The following is a 12,500-nucleotide window of genomic DNA, read 5'->3' as shown; positions in this document are numbered from 1 at the left end:
TTGGCCCACCATTGATTAGAAGATTTAGCTTGTATGAATCGCTATTGGTTTGATACGAATAATGACAATCGTTTCAGTATGTTAAGGATACAGATGTATCCACAATTCATTTAGAGTTACTTAATAGTCTATTTCTTATACCATATCTCTATCCCGTGAAATTCTCGAGCCAAAAGATGGATGCATATGCTGTGTTTCATTTTGCTAAATGATATCAATTAAATGGTGTATCAATTCCATAAATTGCATATAGCAATAAATAAATCAGCAAAATTCTTTCTAATATTTTAGATAGAAGAAACATTTCTTCTATCTAAAATATTAGAAAGAATGTACCCTTCTATCCAAATCCAATTTGCATCGATAAAATAAATCCAAATTCCAGTAGTAGATGAATAATTGCAAATTTGTGTGTGTACGAGATTAGAATAACTTCAAAATAACTGACATAATTTTGTATTTTTCCTGATCAGAAAAATACATGAAAAAGAAAGGAGGTAGAAAAAATTTTGGATTTATGGTTAAAGAAGAAAAAGAAGAAAACAGGGGTTCTGTTGAATTCAAGTATTCAGTTTCACCAATAAGATACGGAGACTTGCTTCACATTTGGAATTACACAAAAAAGATTTTTCATCGGAAAGAGGTCTACGAAGACTTTTGGGAAAACGTCGACGTTTGCTGGCTTATTTGGCAAAGAAAAATAGAGTACGTTATAAGAAATTAATCGGTCAGTTGAATATTCGGAGCAGTAATTTAATCGTTCAAATTTTTTTCTTGTTTTATTATTTTTTTAGTAGTCTTATAGTAGTCTTAGATTTTTCATTTTGATGAGCCTCGCTTTGAGGAATTCATGGAATAATCCATTTTCATGGAATAATGAATTAAGGAAGAAAGGATATGAGTCTACCGCTTACAAGAAAAGATCTCATGATAGTCAATATGGGCCCTCAACACCCATCAATGCATGGTGTTCTTCGACTGATCGTTACTCTCGATGGTGAGGATGTTATTGATTGTGAACCCATATTAGGGTATTTACACAGAGGAATGGAAAAAATCGCGGAAAACCGAACTATTATACCAATACTTACCTTATGTAACAAGGTGGGATTATTTAGCTACTATGTTTACAGAAGCAATAACAGTAAATGCACCAGAATTCTTGGAGAATATTCAAATACCACAAAGAGCCAGCTATATTAGGGTAATTATGTTAGAATTAAGCCGGATAGCTTCTCACTTGCTATGGCTTGGACCTTTTATGGCGGATCTCGGCGCACAGACTCCTTTTTTCTATATTTTTAGAGAGAGAGAATTAATATATGATCTATTTGAAGCTGCTACAGGTATGCGAATGATGCACAATTACTTTCGCATCGGAGGAGTAGCCGCCGATCTACCTTATGGATGGATCGATAAATGTTTAGATTTCTGTGATTATTTTTTACGCGGAGTTGTTGAATATCAACAACTTATTACACAGAATCCAATTTTTTTAGAGCGAGTTGAAGGAGTAGGTTTTATTAGCGGAGAAGAAGCAGTAAATTGGGGCTTATCGGGACCGATGTTACGAGCTTCTGGAATACAATGGGATCTTCGTAAAGTAGATCCTTATGAGTCTTACAACCAATTTGATTGGAAAGTCCAATGGCAAAAAGAAGGGATTCGTTAGCTCGCTATTAGTACGAATTGGTGAAATGAGGGAATCCATCAAAATAATTCAACAAGCTGTAGAAAAAATTCCTGGAGGACCTTATGAAAATTTAGAAGTCCGACGCTTTAAGAAAGAAAATAATTCTGAATGGAATGATTTTGAGTATAAATTTCTTGGTAAAAAACCTTCGCCCAATTTTGAATTGTCAAGACAAGAGCTTTATGTAAGAGTAGAAGCCCCAAAAGGTGAATAGGGATTTATCTAGTAGGAGATGATAGCCTTTTCCCCTGGAGATGGAAAATCCGTCCACCCGGGTTTATTAATTTGCAAATTCTTCCTCAGCTAGTCTAGTTAAAAAAATGAAATTGGCTGATATCATGACGATATTAGGTAGTATAGATATCATTATGGGGGAAGTTGATCGTTGAAATGATAATAGATAGGGTAGAGGTAGAAACTATCAATTCTTTTTCGAAATTGGAATTATTAAAAGAAGTCTATGGACTGATATCGATTCTACCCATTTTGACCCTCCTTTTGGGAATAACAATAGAGGTACTCGTAATTGTGTGGTTAGAAAGAGAAATATCTGCGTCGATACAACAACGTATTGGTCCTGAATATGCTGGCCCCCTGGGCCTGCTTCAAGCTATAGCAGATGGGACTAAGCTACTTTTTAAAGAAGATATTCTGCCATCCCGAGGAGATATTTCTTTATTTAGCATTGGACCCTCTATAGCAGTCATATCAGTTTTATTAAGTTTTTTAGTTATCCCTTTGGGATATCATTTTGTTTTAGCCGATCTTAGTATTGGTGTTTTTTTATGGATTGCCATTTCAAGTATAGCTCCTATTGGTCTTCTTATGGCAGGATATAGCTCAAATAATAAATATTCTTTTTCAGGCGGTCTACGAGCTGCTGCTCAATCCATTAGTTATGAAATACCATTAACTTTTTGTGTGCTAGCAATATCTCTACGTGTGATTCGTTAAAATAGATCTTTTTCCTATAAAATCCATTAACTATTTATATTCCTTTTCTTATTTAGTATTTGGGTTGGTAAGTTAAACTAGATAGCTATATGAGTGAAACAAAACAGCTTATAAATTTGTAGTAAAAAGAAAAAATCTCATTTCCTACGTACAAGAAAAAAGTGGAAGTAAACATAAGCAGTGTAAACTCTTTATCCCAAGGTTGATATTTTTTAATTAGTCATCATATCTTGAAGCGGCCAAGAATAAAGGATTCACGATATGGAATTCCATTACTAGAATACTCCTAGTTATTACTATAACTTAATAATCCATAAGAAGAATCCACCAAAAGTTAGTGAAGGGTTAGGAACACTAAAGTACATAAAGGATTAGTAATGGAAAATCTAAAACATTAGAGATTTTTGCCCATAAAAGGAATCATAATAAGGACTTGCAATTTGTAGAAATTATCAAGTAGTACTTTCTTCGGATTCCGATCCAGAGTATGTTCCCATTCACTTGTTAAGGAAATGGCTATCAAGAACGAATTAACCCTTTATCCATTTTTTCTTTTTAAATACCCCCTCCCTGGGGAAAGAAGAATAGTAAAAAAGATATGGAGTGCACTAGAAAAAATTTTCATTATTTCCTTCCTCTATCCATATTCATGCAGAATTGCTCATGAACTAATACCCAACTCTTTCCATTTATTAATTGAATTCCTATAACAAGTAACAAGTGTTTTATTCCAAGATTAAGTTATTACTGAACAAAGAAAAATTTTCATTATATTATAAAGGATGAGATCAATTCGGAAGCGCTTTTTCTTATTCTAGCAGACGGAATTCCTTTGGTCTAATTTAGGACTTTCAAATCTATTTTATTTTATCTAATTCTATCTACGCCCCCGGGGCTAGGAACAAAACAGTCCTTTCCTTTTTCTGATCATAGAGAAGCCGTATGAAGCTAAGGTTTCATGTACGGTTTTGAAATAGCGGTGGGAACTGTGATGTTATCACCGACTATGATTATCTAACAGTTCAAGTACAGTTGATATAGTTGAAGCACAGTCAAAATACGGTTTTTTTGGATGGAATATTTGGCGTCAGCCTATAGGTTTTCTGGTTTTTTTAATTTCTTCTTTGGCAGAATGTGAAAGATTACCCTTTGATTTACCAGAAGCGGAGGAAGAATTAGTAGCAGGTTACCAAACTGAATATTCCGGTATCAAATATGGTTTATTTTATCTTGTTTCTTACCTAAATTTATTAGTTTCTTCTTTATTTGTAACAGTTCTCTACTTGGGCGGGTGGAATTTATCTATTCCCTATATATCCTTTTTTGATTTTTTCCAAATGAATAAAGCAGTTGGAATTTTGGAAATGACAATGGGTATATTTATTACATTAACTAAAGCTTATTTATTTCTCTTCATTTCTATCACAATAAGATGGACTTTACCGAGGATGAGAATGGATCAGTTATTAAATCTTGGATGGAAATTTCTTTTACCTATTTCCCTGGGCAATCTCTTATTAACAACCTCTTCTCAACTTGTTTCACTATAAATAAGATAATACAATAATAGTAAGAATATTTTCAACACAAAAGCTCTCTCAAACAAGAGAAAGAAACATATCTTTTTCATAGATATTTAGAATGAATATGTTCCCTATGGTAACTGGGTTCATGAGTTATGGTCAACAAACAATACGTGCTACAAGGTACATAGGTCAAAGTTTCATAACTACCTTATCCCACACAAATCGTTTACCTATAACGATTCACTACCCTTATGAAAAATCAATTACACCAGAGCGTTTCCGAGGGCGAATCCACTTTGAATTTGATAAATGTATTGCTTGTGAAGTATGTGTTCGCGTATGTCCGATAGATTTACCCGTTGTGGATTGGAGATTTGAAAAGGATATTAAAAGAAAACAATTGCTTAATTATAGTATTGATTTCGGAGTTTGTATATTTTGTGGCAATTGTGTTGAGTACTGTCCAACAAGCTGTTTATCAATGACTGAAGAATATGAACTTTCTACCTATGATCGTCATGAATTGAATTACAATCAAATTGCTTTAAGTCGGTTACCAATCTCCATAATGGGAGATTACACAATTCAAACAATTAGGAATTCGTCTGAAAGTAAAATAAACAAAGAAAAATCTTCGAATTCAAGAACGATTACTGATTACTAAACTTTGATTTTGTCTTTCTGTTATAAAAATCTAATAATTCTTTATTAAACTTTAAAATTAAACTATAAAGAAAAACGAAAAACTACTGCTTATTGGAAATTATTTCTTATTTTAAATCAGACTAGATTTTCGTGATATAATATAATTTATAACTATAAGTTTATACACAAAAAAATACCCTAATCCTTTTTTCCTTCCTTGAATCCTTTAGTTTTAGTCAGTTCATGAAAAATTTTATACTATTAATTTCTTTTTATCCATAATGGATTTACCTGGACCAATACATGAGATTCTTATGCTATTTGGGGGATTTGTTCTTCTACTAGGGGGTCTAGGAGTAGTATTACTTACCAACCCCATTTATTCTGCCTTTTCGCTGGGATTAGTTCTTGTTTGTATATCCTTATTCTATTTTTTATTAAATTCCTACTTTGTAGCTGTCGCACAACTTCTTATTTATGTGGGAGCCATAAATGTCTTGATCATATTCGCTGTAATGTTCGTAAATGGCTCAGAATGGTCTAAAGATAAGAATTATTGGACTATTGGAGATGGGTTCACTTCACTCGTTTGTATAACTATTGTTTTTTCACTAATGACTACTATCCCAGATACGTCGTGGTATGGAATTCTTTGGACTACAAGATCAAACCAAATAGTAGAACAGGGTCTCATAAATAATGTTCAACAAATTGGAATTCATTTAGCAACCGATTTTTATCTTCCGTTTGAACTCATTTCCATAATTCTTCTAGTTTCTTTAATAGGTGCAATTACTATGGCTCGGCAATAAGAAAACTTAGAAAAAGTACAAATTATAAGAATTGCAAATCTAAAATAAATAACTAAAGAATCACAATTTTGATTTAGTAAAATCCATCTACTGCCAACAAATACCTCCTTTTTTTTTTTTTTTTTTTTCTTTTGTTGTGTAATTGTTCTATTGTAATTAATTGAATCGGTTCAATTCTTGCCCTCATATTGAAATGAATCGAGATTGATAAGGAGTTAGTTAATGATGTTTGAGCATGTACTTTTTTTGAGTGTCTATTTATTTTCGATTGGTATCTATGGATTGATCACAAGCCGAAACATGGTTAGAGCTCTAATATGTCTTGAACTTATACTGAATTCAATTAATCTAAATCTCGTAACATTTTCTGATCTATTTGATAGTCGCCAATTAAAAGGAGATATTTTCGCAATTTTTGTTATAGCCCTTGCAGCTGCTGAAGCCGCTATTGGACTATCCATTCTTTCTTCCATCCATCGTAATAGGAAATCCACTCGTATCAATCAATCTAATTTATTGAATAATTAGACTTTTGAATAATTAGACATAGAATCCTCTAAACAAAGGCGCACATATTAAAATAAATAGAAATCAATACTATTTTCTTAGTATTATTTGAGAATATCCATTTTTTTTAGTAGATTATTGCATAGTATTCTTTTTCACTTAAATGAATTTTTGTATTTGTAATTCATTGATATTGCAATTTGAATATTGCAATAATTTATATTGAAAAGACGATAGCCAATTTATTGGCTAATTCGAATTCGTCTGTACAATTCGTAAAATTCTTTCTTATTTCTTATTTATTGTTGAAATCCAAAATTAAAGTCTCTTGGCTCTCTTCACGCTTTCTCACAAACAGATTAAAAAATAGATTTTTTTTTTTGAAGTTTGGATAAACCATTGCTTCGTCTGGTGTCTACAATACATATGACTCATTATAGTACTAATTTCATTTTTACCAGATCGAAAAATTTTATGTTGAAAAGAAAAATTTATAGATCCAATGTCACATTCCGTAAAAATTTACGATACATGTATAGGATGCACTCAATGTGTACGAGCTTGTCCAACAGATGTATTAGAAATGATACCCTGGGATGGATGTAAAGCCAAGCAAATTGCTTCCGCGCCGAGAACCGAAGATTGTGTGGGTTGTAAGAGATGTGAATCTGCCTGCCCGACAGATTTTTTAAGTGTCCGCGTTTATTTAGGGCCTGAAACAACACGTAGCATGGCTCTATCTTATTGATACGTTACAAAAAACTTCACTCGAATCGTCTGATTCCTCTTTACCGAAGAAGCCTGTGCTCGAAATAATCGAGCACGGGCTTTTCTGGTCAAAACGTATCTTGTCTTTATCACTTTATCATGAGTTATTTTCCTTGGTTAACAATACTTGTTGTTTTGCCGATATTTGCAGGTTCATTAATTTTCTTTTTACCTCATAAGGGAAACAAAGTCGTTAGGTGGTATACTATATCTATTTGTTTATTAGAATTCCTTCTAATGACTTATGCGTTCTGTTATCATTTCCAACTGGAGGATCCCTTAATCCAATTAAAGGAGGATTATAAATGGATAGATGTCTTCGATTTCCACTGGAGATTGGGAATCGATGGACTTTCATTAGGATCTATTTTATTGACAGGATTTATCACTACTTTAGCTACTTTAGCAGCTTGGCCAATTACACGGAATTCGCGATTATTCTATTTCCTGATGCTCGCAATGTATAGTGGTCAAATAGGATTATTTTCTTCGCGAGACCTTTTACTTTTTTTTATCATGTGGGAGTTAGAATTAATTCCTGTTTACTTACTTTTATCCATGTGGGGGGGGAAGAGGCGTCTATATTCAGCTACAAAGTTTATTTTGTATACTGCAGGCGGTTCCATTTTTTTCTTAATCGGAGTTCTGGGTATGGGCTTATATGGTTCCAACGAACCAGGATTAGATTTGGAAAGATTAATTAATCAATCATACCCTGCAACCTTGGAAATACTTTTATATTTTGGCTTCCTTATTGCTTATGCTGTCAAATTGCCGATTATACCCCTACATACGTGGTTACCAGATACCCATGGGGAAGCACATTATAGTACATGTATGCTTTTAGCGGGAATATTATTAAAGATGGGAGCATATGGATTGATTCGGATCAACATGGAATTGTTACCTCATGCTCATTATCTATTTTCGCCCTGGTTAGTAATAATAGGAGCGATCCAAATAATCTATGCAGCTTCAACTTCTCTTGGTCAACGAAATTTCAAAAAAAGAATAGCTTATTCCTCTGTATCTCACATGGGTTTCATAATTATAGGAATTGGTTCCATAACCAACATTGGACTCAATGGAGCTATTTTACAAATATTATCCCATGGATTTATTGGTGCTACACTTTTTTTCTTGGCAGGAACCGCTTCTGATAGAATGCGTCTTGTTTATCTCGAAGAACTGGGGGGAATATCTATCCCAATGCCTAAAATTTTTACCATGTTTAGTAGCTTTTCAATGGCTTCTCTTGCCTTACCAGGAATGAGTGGTTTTGTCGCAGAATTAGTAGTATTTTTTGGACTAATTACTAGTCCAAAATTTCTGTTAATGCCAAAAACACTAATTACTTTTGTAATGGCAATTGGAATGATATTAACTCCTATTTATTTATTATCTATGTTACGCCAGATGTTCTATGGATACAAGCTATTTAATGTTCCAAACGCAAATTTTGTGGATTCTGGACCACGAGAACTCTTTATTTTAATCTGTATCTTTTTACCAGTAATAGGAATTGGTATTTATCCAGATTTTGTTCTCTCCCTATCCGTTGACAGGGTAGAGGCTCTCTTATCCAATTATTATCCTAAATAGGTTTGCTTTTTTTTTACTCGTCTGCTCTATTAATGCAGAAATAAGTAAAAAAGTATATAATGCAGAAATAAGTAAAAAAGTATAATTAGATCTATCTCGAATTTTTGAGAACCCTTTGATAAGGCGTTCAAGGGGTTCTCAAATAAAACATAAAAGTAAAAACCTTCATTTCATGAAGGTTTTATTTTATGTAATCATTTAGGTGTTAATGTAAACGAACCATAACTATGTAAGCCTATTCCTAATAGATTTATACCAAAATAACAAATCCAAATTATAAGAAATCCTATCAAAGCTATAAGTGCAGAATTCGTACCCTTCCAATTTGGATTTGTTCTACTATGTAAATAAATTGCGAATATGGTCCAAGTAATAAATGCCCAAGTTTCCTTAGGATCCCAATTCCAATAGGATCCCCAGGCCTCATTAGCCCATACTGCTCCACAAAGAATACCTACGGTTAAAAGGGTAAATCCTAGGCTAATGACACGATAACTCCAAGAATCCAAACGCTCCGTTAATTGATATTTGTAATAATTTGGAAATGAAGGGACAGAGGTTCTTTTTAAAGCACTTCTTTTTGCATAAAAATATTTAATATCACTAAAGAAAAATGTTTTATTTAAAACATTTTTTTTCTTTTTAGAAAAGAAATGGAAATTATTTCGAAATCTAATGATTAGAATAGCGGCAGATAATAAGGATCCGCACAAAAGAGTTGCATAGCTTAATAACATCATACTGACATGCATCATTAACCACTGAGATTGTAGAGCAGGTACTAGTATCGTGGATTGATGCATTTCAGTTAAAAGACCCGATGTGGCAAAGCCTTGCGTTAAAATAGTACTTGGCGTAGTTATTGTGCTTAAATCATTTTTAGAGTTCTGTATTTTAGGAATGGTATGAAGAATATACAGGGCCCATGAAAGGAAGATCAATGACTCATATAAATTACTTAATGGAAAATGTCCCGAGGAAGCCCAACGAGAAACTAAGAATCCTGTTATAGAGAAAAAAGTAACTATCATTCCTTTTTCTGACGAATCGCGTAATCCTCCAAGTTCACGAACTAATAAGGTTATAAAATGAATCGTAATCACAATTGAAATCGTTGAGAAAGAGATATGAGTTAGTATATGTTCTAAAGTTGCAAATAGCATAAGGGGAAGGTCCCATTACAAAATTGTAAATTTCGAATTGATTTCTAATCTATTGTATTCTTTTTCAAGAATGCCGCCACTCGGATTCGAACCGAGATGCTTGAGCACTGCTTCCTAAGAGCAGCGTGTCTACCAATTTCACCATGGCGGCTAACTTCAAATAATAGGTAACTTAAAAGAATAATAGCTATTATCTTGGGAATCGTCGATATTGGGAAAGTCCATAAAATTTAGGAACATTAGAGTTTTCATTAAAATAGACTTCGTTTGGTAGTATCGTTTCCATTTTTTTTTTTTACAATAAACTCTTGCTTTGCCCAATAGAAACACAAACACTGCTTGAAAGAGTTGGAACTTCTTTTTTCTAACTTGCAATTATAGAACTAATTTTTTCTAATTAATTTCCCCTTTACATTTTGAAAATTCTTTCAATACAATGAAAAAAATCCAAAAGGGTTTCTATTTAATGATGAAATTAAAATAAAATGGATAAATAGAAAAGGCTTTTTGGATTTTTTAAAAATTTCTAGAATGAAAGTCTTTATGCTCTTATTAATAAGATTTACTAACCTTATGATTTTGGAGAAGATAGGTGGAAGTTGTAAGTCCTATTGTAAGAATACTCCACTTTTCATAATTTTCCTAATAGAATATGAGGATTCTATTAGGAAAATTATGAAAAGTTCATTGATAGGAAAAGAATACTTAGCACACAGTATACCAAACAAAACTTTTTTTTTCTTGTATATATAAGATAAGAGGGGTTTTTTGTTCTAAGAATATTGTACCGAGTAATTCGACACATAAAAGTACATTCAAAGAAGAATCCAAATTATTAAATAATTGGAATTCTTTTTTGATAAGTCAATTCATATTATTCCAAAATCTTATTATTTGTTTGTTGCCCAGAAAAACCCTTTGGTTTTGGATGCTCATTACCGCTCGAAAATGATCTTGATTTTACTAAAGAATAAGATTGTACTATGGAAAAATAAGTCTTTTTCTTCCAAATATTTTTACGAATACGCTTTTTTGACATTGAAGTACGTTTTTTTGGAACTGCCATTCAAAAAGGAAATTACTTTTTTCTAGTTGTATGTGAAAGACATCTATTGCTGCAAATCAATCCTTCTTTCTTCTTTTTATTAGTATTTATACTTAGATACTGAAAGATACTTAAATTTTGAATTATTTTTTACTTCATTTTGTCTAATGCGGATAAGACAACAAGAATTTTTTAACATTTTTTCTTTATATATTTTATACTTTTTTTTTTAATAATATAGAATATATAGAAGGGTTTCTCATTTAAATCTATTTATATCTATTTATATATCAAGTATACTCCATATATAGATATATGGTATGGAAGCCTATCCCCCATATAAGATAAGACGGGGGGATAAAAAGAAGGGAAAATGAAAATAGTTAATTAAGTTCAGAATGGTATTCCATAAAGGAAAGGAATTCCAATCAAAACAAAAAATACTGAGTCTCTTAAACAAGACATTCTAAAACTTAGGTAATTTATAGTCATTAGAATTTTAGTTCTATATGAAGTAAGGACTATTCGATAATTTCTTATAAACATAGGTTTTCATTGGAATTCACTCAATCAGTTAATTATGGAACAAGAGAGCTGTTTCATCTTTGTTTTAAAGAAATATAAAAATGAATTATGAATAGAAAGTAAAATGATTCCACTTTTTTTTTTTATTTTTATAAATATCTTTATTTAGTTAATAAAATAACTTCGTTACCTAGTTATTTTATTAACTTTTTTAATTTAACCAACTAAACCCATTCTTAATTTTTAATTATTTCAATGAGATAAATTTTGGAAAAATTAAGAATTTCAGTATTTTTTCTTATTCTTTTTATTTATTCTTTCAGAAAGAGATAAGAATTGGTTTGGTGAATCGGAAACAATTTTATAGAAAAATTGAAGTAAAAATTGAAGTAAAAATTGCAATTTCTTTTCTTATGGAACATACATATCAATATGCATGGGTAATCCCTCTTCTCCCACTTCCAGTTATTATGTCAATGGGATTTGGCCTTATTCTTATTCCGACAGCAACAAAAAATCTTCGTCGCATATGGGCTTTTCCTAGTGTTTTACTCTTAAGTATAGCTATGGTATTCTCAGTTCAACTGTCTATTCAACAAATAAATGGAAGTTCGATCTATCAATATCTATGGTCTTGGACCGTCAATAATGATTTTTCTTTAGAATTTGGATACTTGATTGACCCACTTACTTCTATTATGTTAATACTAATTACTACTGTAGGAATCCTGGTTCTTATTTATAGTGATGGTTATATGTCTCACGATGAAGGATATTTGAGATTTTTTGTTTATATAAGTTTTTTCAATACTTCCATGTTGGGATTGGTTACTAGCTCCAATTTGATACAAATTTATTTTTTTTGGGAACTCGTGGGAATGTGTTCTTATTTATTGATAGGCTTTTGGTTTACACGACCAATCGCAGCGAGTGCTTGTCAAAAAGCTTTTGTAACTAATCGTGTAGGGGATTTTGGTCTATTATTAGGAATTTTAGGTTTTTTTTGGATAACAGGTAGTTTAGAGTTTAGGGATTTGTTCAAAATAGCTAATAACTGGATTCCTAATAATGGAATTAACTCTTTACTTACTACTTTGTGTGCTTTTTTATTATTCCTTGGTGCAGTTGCGAAATCCGCACAATTCCCTCTTCACGTATGGTTACCCGATGCTATGGAAGGGCCCACTCCTATCGGCTCTTATACACGCAGCAACTATGGTTGCTGCGGGAATTTTTCTTCTAGCTCGACTTCTTCCTCTT

General features: G+C 32.1%; 1 non-coding gene across 1 annotated transcript; it reads right to left on the bottom strand.

Moving 5' to 3' along the window:
- Positions 1–9,741: 9,741 nt before the first annotated feature.
- Positions 9,742–9,821, bottom strand: TRNAL-UAG (transfer RNA leucine (anticodon UAG)). The gene has a single exon. It is a non-coding gene; the product is annotated as a tRNA-Leu (tRNA).
- Positions 9,822–12,500: the final 2,679 nt, after the last annotated feature.

Source organism: Triticum urartu, unplaced genomic scaffold (genome assembly GCF_056163025.1).
Source record: "Triticum urartu cultivar PI428250 unplaced genomic scaffold, HENAU_Tu73 scaffold2, whole genome shotgun sequence".
Lineage (NCBI taxonomy): Eukaryota > Viridiplantae > Streptophyta > Magnoliopsida > Poales > Poaceae > Triticum > Triticum urartu.
This window is presented reverse-complemented; position numbering and strand designations above follow the sequence as displayed.